This window comes from Myotis lucifugus, unplaced genomic scaffold, assembly GCF_000147115.1.
Source record: "Myotis lucifugus unplaced genomic scaffold, Myoluc2.0 scaffold_52, whole genome shotgun sequence".
Taxonomy (NCBI): domain Eukaryota; kingdom Metazoa; phylum Chordata; class Mammalia; order Chiroptera; family Vespertilionidae; genus Myotis; species Myotis lucifugus.
The window spans coordinates 4,460,981-4,472,730 of record NW_005871100.1 but is presented as its reverse complement, the minus strand read 5'-3'; the positions used below and the strand labels follow the sequence as shown (position 1 = coordinate 4,472,730).

The 11,750-nt window shown below is 44.8% G+C and overlaps 1 long non-coding RNA gene across 1 annotated transcript; it reads right to left on the bottom strand.

Annotated features, from left to right (window-relative positions):
- Positions 1-2,885: 2,885 nt before the first annotated feature.
- Positions 2,886-9,769, bottom strand: LOC106697172. Its single transcript, XR_002829289.1, has 2 exons — positions 9,059-9,769; positions 2,886-3,378 (listed from the first exon to the last, which is right to left on the bottom strand). It is a non-coding gene; the product is annotated as an uncharacterized LOC106697172 (long non-coding RNA).
- Between the last annotated feature and the right edge of the window lie 1,981 nt (positions 9,770-11,750).

Here is an 11,750-nt window from a genome sequence, read left to right as displayed (position 1 = left end):
AGGCAAATATTGTTCCTGACAATGGTGACCAATCGGCTTCCTGAGAGTCAAAGCTCTCTGGACATTCAGGGAGCATTTCTAAAGCTTTTGCTAAGTTGCTAAACAATCACCTCCCCCCGACAAACAATTTTCATCAACCGAGAGAACAGTAGGGCCTGGCATCAAGGCGTGAAATGATAAATGAGCATCGGGACGAGCCATGCTGATATAAACTATAACCAGGGTAGCGGCCATTCATTAGGAGGCTCCAAAGCGGGATCCCGCCTTAATGGGGTTCTGCACTCAGAGCTGTGCCCAGCCTTGCCATGGCGACAATAGAAACCCCCCCTGAAGGGTGGTGCTGAGTTTCTTGGCTGTGTGACCTTGAGCCTGAGCACTGCCCTTCTCCACAGTGGATATTAAAAGGAAACAAGAAAATAGATTTCCTCTTTTTCATATCAGGAACTCAAAAACAATTTTTAAGTAAAATACACTGATGTAATGCCAAAAGTAAGAAGATATTTGGGGAAAACCCATCTCTCTACCAAACCACGCTCCCAAAGCGACCTCATCAAACCCTCCTCCCCTTTTATTTTTGCAACGTTAGTCATTGTGTGTATGTGATCCCTTCATCTGTTCTTTTCAGGGATCACTATGGCAGGCGTTTTCCCCGTTTCAATCATAATTTTTAACGAAAGCTTACGTCCTCATATCGCTGGCCCTGATTTAGTAAATCATTTCCCTACTGCCCATCGGGCTGGAAGAGTCTGTCAGCACAAGGCCACAGAGGCTCCTGTTTGCTCCTAAGATTGGAGCCGGGAACTCTATTTGGAGCACATTTGCTCAAAAGATCTACGTGACTCACCCAGCTGCAAGCGCGAGGCCAACTCAGGTGGAATGAGCTCCCACTGCAGAGGGTGCGGGGGTTTGTGGAAAATTCCAGAAGCTGGAGCTCCATTGTAGAATGGAGGATTAGAGGAGTGAGGTGCAAAAACAAACAAAACCTCTCCATGAAAAATGTGACCCATAAGTAGCTATGTTGAATACTGCTTGTCTTTCACCTTTTGGTGACTCGCATTTAAACCTTTAACACAACAAAAAAATTTTTCTTTTAAAATAACACGTTTTGCTCATTCTTTTTACAATGATAAAAGGAATACATGCATGTGGTTTTTTTAAATAAATCCAAACACAGAGCAGATTCTCTCAGTTCCCAGGCCTCTATCCTTCACTAAGAAGCAAGCGTTGCCAATCGTTTCTTCTGCGTCCTTCCAGAGTTTTCCTTTGCATCTACATGCATGTTTACATGTGTGTTCCCCTTTTCGTTGTTAGCACAAGCGAGGCACACACTATACTGCACTTGCTGTTTTTACTGGACCTCAGACCTCAGACCTTGGCATAAACAATCTACTTCATTATTTTTTTAAAGAGCTGAATAGTTTCCCACTATATGAAAGTGCTGTAATTTATTTAACCATTTCCCTATTGAGAGACATTTTCCAGTTTCTATATTTTTTGTTTTTTATACCACAAATAATGTAACCATAACCTTTTCTGGTGGATTCAGGGAAACCAGAAGTTTTAGATTTCCTGAGACATCTTGATTCAATATAATTAATTATTTTCAATAAAATAATTTGTATAGATTTCAGAAAGGCATTTTACAAAACATACCATTTCATATTTTTTTTTAATTCTCAGCAAAAAAAGTTTTTTAATTTTCAACCTCAACAAGGAAATAATAGAAGCTTTCTCATTAGAGTCCGGAAAAAGACAAAGACGCGCCCTCCCTGCTATTTAGCATTGCTCTAGAATTACATGCAAAAAATCAAAAATAAACAGAGGTATTAAAATTAGAAGAAGGTCAAATTATCCTTATATGCAATGATGCATCGTGTAACTGGAAAAGCACACAGACAGAAAATCAACAGAAGCGCTGTTAGAAACAATAAGAGCATCCGGTAAGATGACTCTCCTATATTCTTGGTGACTGGCAAACTGGTGCAACTCTTTGGGGGCGTGGGGTACAATTTGGACCATCTATCAAAACTATGTGTGCACATGCCCACTGAGCCTGTAACTTCTACTTTCAGAAGGTATCTTTCAAATATACCAACCATGGGCTCAGAGACTCATGGCCAAGATATGTATATAGGGTGGGGCAAAAGTAGGTTTACAATTGTTTGTATGGAAAATAATACAGCAGTTACTAAATAATAATACAAGAATAAATTCTGTGTTTCACATACTCACAACTGTACACCCACTATTGCTCCACCCTATATGTGTGTATAGATACAAACATGTCCATTAAAGCGTGTCCTATAATAGCAAAAAGGCTGGAAACAACTTGTTTTTTAAAAGGCTGCCTAGCCCTGGCCGGTGTGGCTCAGTGGGTCCCATGCACCAAAAGGTTGCCGGTTTGATTCCCAGTCAGAGCACGTGCTGGGGTTGTGGACTCAATCCCTGGTAGGGGGCATGCAGGAGGCGGCTGATCAATGTTTTGCTTTCATATCGATGTTTCTCTTTCCCTTTCCCTTCCTCTCTCTCTAAAAATCAATAAAAATCTTTAAACAAATAGATAATAAATGAAAGGCTGCCTATGCTGCTGCATGAGGTGGTATTATACCACATCAGCATAAAATGTTTTTCAAAGAATGGTCAAGAAATTTGTCTTAGTATGTGCCCCTGAGGAACAAGATCTGGACAGGAAGAGAGGAGCTTATTTGTCATCATATGCCTTTTGTACAGTTAAAATTTGCCATGTGCCCCCAATGCATGCCTTGAAATGTGGTTTACTTTTTTGTACCACACGCAAGGCTTTTCTAATAGATCAATTTAACTTCATGAAATTCTTGATCAAACCAGGAGACTGATATTTAGTTCAAATAGATGGATGGCCTTTGTTCAGTAAAGAAAAGCCTATTTATTTATGGACATGACGGGGAGGGAAACAACACCTTAGTGTTTTGGGTGTGTTGTTGTCAATGTTGTGGTTACACTTGTTGTGTTTCAGTCTTGATAGCTCTGAAATGGTATGACTGTGTCTTTACTCATCGACTGACTTTATAGGTCCGTACTCTTCAAGGCCTGTGGCCAATCCATGTCATCGAACAGGGTGAAGCCTGCTGGCACGTAACCCAGAGCGACCTAGTTTTCCTGAGTGTCTTCAGGGACCCAGTCAAATGGATGACACGGACCCAAAGAGCTTGGGCCAGGCCAGGCCAGCAGGAGGGAGAGAGGGAACCTCACCAGGTGGCCGTTCTGCTTGCTGTAGCTGGCTCCTCCCTTCACAGTGACTACCATCAGTGACAACACAGTTCCGCTCCCAGCCTCCTTCACCTCAGGTGTCCTCACCTGAAGCCCACCTCTAATCTATGGAGAGATGCTTGGGTCATTCTAGCGGGTGGGAGGATGCAAAGAAATAAGGACAGGTGGTGTAAGCAACAGAAAATTCTACGTTTAATAACAATAGCATTTTACCTTAAAATTACCCAAGACTAAACTACATTGATCAGCTCCCAAATCCTAGTCCAAGAAGGCCTAGGGTTCTGCTGCACTGGGGTCTGGGATGGGAATTGGAAATCAACATTTTTAAGACACTCCCCGGGTAATTCTGATGGGCAGCCAGGCTTGGCAAACACAGGTATAAATTATTCAGTTACACCCAAATTATTGTGAACTATATAACAGTCTAATAAATTTGGATGTGGCCCTTTGAGAGGAAAAAAAGTCCTCAGGAAAAATTGTTATCATAAAGGAATTAAATTAATCCTCAAGAGTGAGTAAATGAATCCCAGTAAACACATCATAGTCACCGCATTCAGTAAAATTGTCTAATCAATAATGAAATAAGCAGAGATAGGACACTTTAAAGCCTGCAGGAGATATTATAATTCAAACACTAGCCTAGATCTGATAAATATTTTACAGACAATCAATTTTATTTCATTCTACTTGAGAAATGAGTAAGGGCCCACGTTCCTATTTAGCAACATCAGGTTTTTTAATGGAATTGGGAGGAAACAGGGTTAGTGACTATGTGACCTTCTCTTTCAAGGTAAGTATTATCAACCTCACAGCTAAAAGCCACCAGGCCACTTTCTCTCCTCAAGGCAGGCCAGGTCACGTGGTCATGGGCTCTGGCTCTGAACTGCAGTTGCGAGCCATCTGTGCAGAGCAATGGCCCTGGGAAACGTCCCTGCTCCCAGAAAAGGCCAAGTCTGAGGATGTCTGGTGCTGGCAGGACCCAGTCCTGGTCCTTCCTCCTCAATCCCTCCTGCAGAGGGCCTTGCAAAACCTCAGGCTCTTTTCCTTCATCAACCTAAGGACCACAATAAATGTTTAACAAGCTCCTGGGGGGGTTCTGATATCGACTAACATTTGAGAACTTGAATGGTAGTTGTTCCAGAAAACCCCCAATCACCTAACTTGCCCTTCTTGCAAACATAATGCCACATCTACTGTAAATGAACAACAGTATTGCCATCATCTTGTAAAAATATATCACTTATGTCTTAGAAAAACGTTTAATTACTTAACTGTCTTTTCTCTGAACACTTTTTATTTTTGAGCTCCGGATCGCCAAACTGAAGTCAGTCCTAAACTCTTCTTGACCAGCACTAACATCAAAAGGCCTTCACTGTGATCCAGCTCATCTGAACCATTTTCACATTCATTATCCATCTGTCATTGCCAAGGAACTATCAGTGGCATTGAGGATAACTTTCCACACTGACCAAAGATCAGGGTTCATTGAACCACAAGGCATGTTTGGGGACCACAGGCATCATTCAGCCTCCTTCTCCTGCCTGTCCCCTGGGAAAGGTGGGCAGGAGAAACCCTCCAAAGCCTCTGTGAAGCAAGGGGTGCCCAGGTCCTTGCCCCTGACCATGTGGAAAACTTCCACATCGCCATGCCTTTTCCTTTAAAGTTCAGAATGCCTGGGATGACCTTCCCTGCCTGCCACACCCCCAAACTCCTATTCATCCTTCAAGTTCCAGCTCAGAAGTAGTGAGACGAAAAATAATCATAAAGCAGGGTTCCCTCTTCTGTTCTGTCCTAGCATGCCATAATTTTCCTTTATAGCACTCATCAAAGTCTCTAATGACATATTTATGTGATTATTTTATCACAGAAAGCTACATGAGGGTAGAGACCATCTGCTTTGCTCACACTTGTATTTATAGCCTATTACCATGTCCGGCACATAGTAAATACTCAATACTATGAAGTGAAAAAATTAATAGGTTTACATTTTTTTAATATACTAGAGGCCCAGTGCACGAATTCGTGCACAGTTGGGTCCAGCCGGCCCGCCCTGATCAGGGTGGGGGGGTGATCGGAGGTGGGGCCACGGGCAGTTGGCCAGCTGGCCCCGCTCCCTGGTCAAACTCCTGGTCGAACTCTGGGTCGAGGGGACAATTTGCATATTAGCCTTTTATTATATAGGATATTTTTATTTATTTCAGAGAGGAAGGGAGGGGGAGTGAAAGAAAGAAACATCAATGATGAGAATCATTGATCAGCTGCCTCCTGCATGCCTCACATTGAGGATCAAGTCTGCAACCTGGGCATGTGCCCTGACCGGGAATTGAACCGTGATCTCCTGGGTCATAAGTCAACACTCAACCACTGAGCCACACCTGTTGGGCGGTTTACACTTATTGAATACTTCCATTGTGTTCCCTCAGACTGGGCTGACTGTTCCTGATACATGGTCAGTTTTTAATCTTTCCAACAACTCCCTGAGGTAGGTATTATTATTATTACCTCTAATGAATAAGATAAGAAACTTGAGGCTTATGAGGTTTCAAGAATTTGTCACGGTCACACAGCTAAATGTGGTTGAAATATGAGTTTATCAACCTCTACAGCTTAGCTCTCAATCACAATACTATACACTTCCTATTTGAAACAGACAACCTCCTTGACTGTGACCTCCTTGAACACCTTCAGATTAGAATTAGTTGTTTCCTTCATTGTTTCTTCTTATTTTCCGACGTCAACTATTCCCCTATTACCACACATCACATTGCATCATCAGGACTTAAATATGTATCTGTGAGCACCATGAGTGCATGGACCATACTTAACCCAACCAACAGGCCAAGTCTAACCACCTAGTCCATACCCAGGTGCAATTACCACACTGGACAATAAGTGCCCAATTAACCCCACACCAGACTCTCTCAATACATCATTGTCACTTCATAAAGAAAACAGATGCCGTTAACATGGGTGGACTAATTAACCAAGTGAACAAATAGAGAGCTCAGAGGCAGACCAACCACTGGTAGAAACTTGACATATGAGATTGGTGGCAGTGAGAAAAAATTGGAGCCAGCATACACAGTTATTCATGTAAAAAGGAAGGAAATTAGACCCATGTCATCCACCATACAAAAAATTAATTCTTAATAGATTAAAGATCTCCATGTAAAAAACAGAACTTTCAAACATATAAAATGATAAGCAATTGCAATGCTAATCAGGGAAATAAAAATTAAGATTATGATAAGATAATCGTTTTTAAACCACTAAATTAGAAACAATTAAGAAACCTGATTATACTGTTGTCAAATATATGGATCACTAGGAACTCTGGTAGGTATATATCTTACAAACCATTTTACAGAAAAGGCAATATCTAATAAGTTATGTTATAGTTATATAGTTATATAGTTATATAGTACTAGAGGCCCGGTGCACAAAAATTTGTGCACTGGCAGGGGGGGGTTGTCCCTCAGCCCCACTTGTGCCCTCTCACAGTCTGGGACCCCTCGGGAGATAATGACCTGCTGCTTAGGCCCGCTCCCGGGTGGCAGAGAGCAGGCCCAATCCCTAGGTGCAGCCCCTGATCGGGCTCAGAGCAGGGCCGATTGGGGAGTTGGGGCGCCACCCCCTGTCATGCACAGAGCAGGGCGGATCGGGAGGTTGCGATGCCACCCCCAGTCACGCTCAGGGTAGGGCCGATTGGGGGGTTGGGGCACCGGCCCCAGTCACACTCAAAGCAGGGTCGATGGGAAGGTTGCAGCGCCACCCCCTGTCATGCACAGAGCAGGGCCGATCAGGGGGTTGGGGAGCTTCCCCCTGTCACGCACAGAGCACGGCCCATCAGGGGGTTGGGGAGCTCCCCCCTATCAGGCACAGAGCAGGGCCGATCAGGGGGTTGGGGCTCCTTCCCCTGTCAGGAACAGAGCAGGGTGGATAGGGAGGTTGTGGCCCCACCCCCTGTCACACACAGAGCCACAGGGCGATCAGGGGGTTTGGGTGCTGCCCCCTGTCACGCTGCTCCAGGGGCCAGGAGGCCTCGCGGCTCCGCTGATCCCAGTGCCAAGAGGCCTCGCGGCTCCGCTGATTCCGGTGCCAGGAGGCCTCGCGGCTCCGCTGATCCTGGGTTCAGGAGGCTTCGCGGCTCTGCTGATCCCGGTGCTGGGAGGCATATTACCCTTTTACTATATAGGATAGAAGCCTGGTGCACGGGTGGGGGCCGGCTGGTTTGCCCTGAAGGGTGTCCCGGATCAGGATGGGGGTCCCGCTTGGGTGCCTGGCCAGCCTGGATGAGGGGATGATCGCTGTTTGCAGCTGGTCACACCCCCTTCAGGGTGGGGGTCCCCACTGGGGTGCCTGGCCAGCCTGGGTGAGGGGCTGAGGGCCGTTTTCAGGCTGGCAGGTGACTGAAGCTCCCAACCTCTCCTTTTTTCTTTTCTTTTTTTATTCTGGGATTTATTTACCTTCTATAGCTGTCACTGGAGCTGAGAGCCAGCTTTAGCTCTGAGGCCAGCTCCAGCTTGAGGCCTCAGCTGCTGAAAGCAGGGATCTGGGTTTGTTTGGGTTCTATAATTGTAACACTGTTTCTGTCCTGCTCGCTCCAGCTCTGACGGCAGGTTTCTGGAGTTTTGTTTAGCTTCTATATTTGCAACAATGTTTCTTAGAGTGCAAGCTCAGAGGCCGGCAAGGCAGGCAGGGAACCTTGGCTTCCTCCGTCACTGGAGCAAGCAAGCCTCCTGTTCACTTCAGCTGCCTGGCTGCCGGCCGCCATCTTGGTTGGCAGTTAATTTGCATATCTCCCTGATTAGCCAATGGGAAGGGTAGCGAAGTTACAGTTAATTACCATGTTTCTCTTTTATTAGATAGGATGTTATATGCAGTTAGAAAAGTGAATGAACAGGTGTAGTCACTGTGGAAAACAGTACAATTCCTCAAAACATGGAATTGCCATATGACCCAGCAATTCCACTTCTGGGTATATACCCAAAAGAAGTGAAATAAAGAACTTGAGCAAATATCTGTACACCCATGTTCATAGCATCCTTATTCACAAGAGCCAAAGGTGGAAGCAATCCAAGCATCCATCAATAGATGAATGGAGAAACAAAATGTTGGAGTATACATGATATACTCAATATTATTCAGCTTTAAAAAGAAAATTCTGCTACATGTTACAACATGGATGAACTTTGAAAACATTAAGCTAAATAAAATAAGCCAGTCACAAAAGGACAAATATTGTAGGATTCCACTTATATGAGGTGACTAGAATAGCCAAATTCATGGAGACAGAAAGTAAGAATAGAAGTTTTCAGGGGCCAAGGGGAAAGGTAACTGGGTAGTTAGTGTCTAATGGGTACAGAGTTTCAGTGGGGGAAGATGAAAAGGGAAGCTGGATGGTGGTGATGGTTATACTACAATATGAATGCACTTAATGCCACAAAACTATACACTTAAAAGTGGTTAAAATGGTAAATTTTATGTTATGTATATTTTGCCACAACTTTTAAAAATGAACGAGCAATTTGTTTCTAGTATTGTTTGTCACCGATTTGTTTTTGTCTCTGTTGTAGACAGTGCTCCCATGAACATTCTTTTCCATGTCTGCTGGTACATACATGCAAGAGATACTGTAGAGTATATACCTAAAAATGGAATTGCTGGGTCAACTATATTATGCCAAATTACTTTTCAAAATGGTTGTACTATTTGATATAAATTATATCATAAAATGATAATTTATAAAAAGATGTTCAGGAAATGTTAAATTATAGCCAAAAGGAAGTACTTGAATTTCTCAACTTACCCAACCATCTAGAAGTATACTGCCCAGAAAACGGGGCTCCATCCCGACAATAGCTGCCACATTTCATTCCTTTGCTGGGCATCCCTTTGCAGAACATTGGCTAACTGATGCCAGCAATGGTGGACCTCCAGGAGGGCGGAAGGTCTGGGAACTCTGAGGGAGGGAAGGCTGAATGAGATGGGGTACTGGTCTGGCAACGTGCTCATGGGCTCTTTGGAGAGTGTAATTCATAAGCACAAATACTGCTCTTTGCTTGGCTAAAGGGTTGTTCTCCTCTCTGGGAAGTCCATTGTCTTTAAGTGAGAACCTCGGAAGGATCCAGACCCACAGAGTGAGCCTGGAAGAGGAAAACAGCAAGCTAGTGAACACAAGCGACCTAACTTCAACTATTAGAAAACCTTTCTTATAGCAATAGATTCATCCTAAGAAGTTCCAGAGAGCAAGCCAAAGTGTTAGAGGTCAAAGGGGAACTTTATAAACTTAGATCTGGGCAAGCACCCATGAGATAGGCTGCCTGTGAGGTCTTGGGCATATTCCACCATCTAGACTGTCAGAGTCCAGGACTGGAGGCTGGGGAAGCTAGAGGAGATGACAAAGGCCCTCCCCCGGTCTCTGCTAATGACTCAAATGCATCCAAGTGGTTGATATCCACCCGCCAGTAACATGCTCAGTCAACATCTGAATTGGGTTTTCTGTCTCATTAGTCTATAACCCATTCTCATCTTACCACAACCCATATTACCCCTTTTAACAAAAGTGCGGTCCCTAGAGAATTAAAACTGCTGCCAAGGCTTAGGTTTGACTATTCATGAAGTAAGCCATGCAGTCCACTAGTAAAAAGCTACTTCAAGCAGATGCTTACATCGCCCCCCCCCACCCCCCATATTCCAGACAGGTCATACTTGGCGGCCATCTTTTCAAGATTCCCTCCCACAAGTACTATAAAGCGCTTCCATATTCTGCAAACAAAAATTCTTCCATTACGTTTTTAAAAAGATTTGTTATTGAATTCATTGGGAGTGACATTGGTTAATAAAATTATATAGGTTTCAGGTGTACAATCCTAGAATACATCATCTGTATCTTGCACTGTGTGTTCACCACCCCAAGTCAAGTCTCCTCCATCACCCTCTACCCCCCCCCTTTACCCTCTAGTGAAAGCCCACGGGTACTGAACTTAAAGATTTATATAAGCAGCCGTGGGCAGATCTTTTGCGATACTGTCCTACACAGTCATGAAGAAGGCACCACAAATAAATCGGCTAAGTAGATGTCACTTTAAAACCACTGGATGTAGACTAAAGGCTGCTGAAATCAATACGGATGGACCCAAAACCCCATTGATACACTTTTAAAATCTACAACTGGCAATGTTTTAAATGTCAGGGCCACGGTATGTTATTTGGCAAGCTACTCCAGGGACGTCCGACGTCAGTCCACGTCCTGCCTGATGGTAGGAGAAAGGCCTCAAAAGTCCTCCCCCGCTGAGGGCACAGCCCCTGGGCGCTCTGCCCCATCTGGGTGGTGTCACTGTGAAATGGCCTGCTTCTGCTGCTGGCCCTGCGTCATGTCTAATCTTGGCTCAGCACTTCAGTGGGTGCTGAGTCAGAACAGGTGCCGGAATTAGGTAACCACTTTGTACCCACATTTGAATATTTCAGCTCCTGAGCAAGTTGGCTCAGGTGTGCTTCCTCCTTTCATCTGCCATTAATCTTCCAGCCCGGATCGGCTGACAGCCTGGCATCACCTGAACGGGTTGCTTCATCGCTGTCATTTGATGAGTTGCGGACAGCGTGTTTGAAGCTGTCCTTTCATTGTCATGAGGCAACTTCTTTCTGTTGTGGAATCACTTCTCCCCTCAGAAGACATGGTTTGGGACCCTACCCTGAACCCCTGTCTGCAGACGGTCATCAAAGGGAGGCGTCGTGTGTGGCCGCGGAAGCATCTCACCGCCTTTCTCCTCGCCCAGAGTGTGAGGCACCGAGGAGCAGAGCAGGCTGGGATGACTGCTCCTTTCCTGAGAAGAGCGAGATCGGATAAAGGCCCACCTGAGCGGCGGTGGCATCTGCTGTAAGTAAACTCGGGAGAAATAACACAGCTGGATGGGGTGCGTTGGGGCCACAAGAATGATGCGGACTCAGATGCTACAGATGGTTCAAGGTTCCCAAATGAACATGCTTTTATTTTTATTTATTTATTTTAAAATATATTTTTATTTATTTCAGAGAGGGAGGGAGAGAGATAGAAACATCAATGATGAGAATCATTGATCGGCTGCCTCCTGCATGCCCTACACTGGAGATTGAGCCCGCAACCCGGGCATGTGCCCTGACCGGGAATCCAACCGAGACCTCCTGGTTCATAGTTCAACACCAAGCCACTGAGCCACACCGGTTGGGCTATTTTTATTTTTTCAAATGAGTATGTTTTCAGGAAGAGCTGGACCCACACAGATGGATTAGACACTGAGTGGCAAACATCCCACAGAGCAACACTCCCCAGGAAGGGAGCTGGGCCCTGAAAGCTGCCAAATGAATTTAAAAGAATTTCACTCCCACCCAAGATGACCTGGTGAATGCCTCTTCGGGTTGCTGTTCAAAGTGATCTGGGTTTCCTCCACAGGAAACCAGGTAGCTAAGACCCTTCTTTGGAATTCAGTTTAGGCAACTGACCATACATATGTCAGAAGCGG